Below are 1,435 nucleotides of genomic sequence, written 5' to 3'. Positions count from 1 at the left end.
TTTTTCTGTAAACGACTGTTCCCTTGGCAATTATTGTTGACTTATACTGAAAATCTTTGATTGTTACCATGTTTGTATGTCTTACAGCAAATAAGCTAAAGCTAAAGTTAAGATTCCCCGACCTATTTATTAGCACCTGATTGAGAAGGAAACGAGGTGCATAACAGTCATGTTTGTTTAACAATCGTTACATTTTTTGTTGTTTGTGTAAATCACTATCGCTTTCACCTACTAGATTGCGCTAACGCACAATGCTATGGCTTAAGATTCTGTTTTGTTTACCGAGAATTTTTATTTCTGTCTGATTTATTTTTTGTTATAAGGAAATCACAAAGGCAAAGGTTCCAATGTGTTTTTATATACTATGTTAATAATTGTAGTCTATAGAACAATAAAGCAATTCATATATGGTACAGGGTTTAAATAAGGTAAAATGTATGCACAGAGTTGTTGTTTGAGTTGTGAATGGTATTTATTTTTTTTTCACATTCACATTGATTCTCTTGAGTGAAGGTTTCAACTTGCAGATCCAGACAAAGCGTCTCAGTGTTTCAAGCCGCCTAAGGAATGGGATAAACCCAAGGCCGCATAATCCACAAGATTTAACGTCCGCTGCTATTTTTTGTGTGTGGGGGGGCAAATCCAGCAGGTAGAGCGGCTCAAATACGTGCGTGGACACACGAGCATTGATGCACTGTGTCTGGTTTGTTTGCAAGGAGGGAGGGAGTCTGGGGGGGGGGGTTGTGTGTGCGTGTAGTATTGAAACAGGGCCGCGCTGTTTGGAGCTGGAGCGGCCTGCGGTACACCCACAGGAAATCTCGTGTTGCTGCCAGCCACTCAGAGTAAACACATCTGTACGCACCATGCGGCCACCTTTGCTCCACTCCATTGGGGCCAGGACAGTGTTTCAACATGATAATGGCCCCAACACAGGCTGAAGGCCAAGTATGTCCCCAGACCTAAACCCTACATCTCTAACGAAACAGAAGGTGGACTGCAAGGTCTCAAATATCCGCCAACTCTGTGATGTCAACATGGACGAGTGGAAGAGGATTCCAGTGGCAAATAAGGATGGAAAATATTGGAAGCCTCACAAAATCTTGACACTTTGGGAATTTTCTCATTGGGGTGTGCTCACTTTTGTTGCCAGGGGTTTAGCGGTCACCTGTTCTAATCTTAACTATTATTTTCCACAATGACTAATTTTCAACAGGGCAAAACCTGTGAAGCACAAATTCTGCTCAGCAACAGGTGACCGCATAAATTCTCTTAATGGTTTGATTTGTTACAGTTCTGTCTCATTTCAGTTTTTTATTTTATTTATTTATTTTTATTTTTTTAATTTATTTTCACTGGTTAAGTTTAAGTTTGGTCATAATGGCCTGAAATGTGAAATTTTCATGTGTCTTGATTTATGATACTAGTCCTCGTGGTT

Source organism: Festucalex cinctus, chromosome 21 (assembly GCF_051991245.1).
Source record: "Festucalex cinctus isolate MCC-2025b chromosome 21, RoL_Fcin_1.0, whole genome shotgun sequence".
Taxonomy (NCBI): domain Eukaryota; kingdom Metazoa; phylum Chordata; class Actinopteri; order Syngnathiformes; family Syngnathidae; genus Festucalex; species Festucalex cinctus.
The sequence above is the reverse complement of the archived record's forward strand: the minus strand, read 5'-3'. Positions refer to the sequence as shown.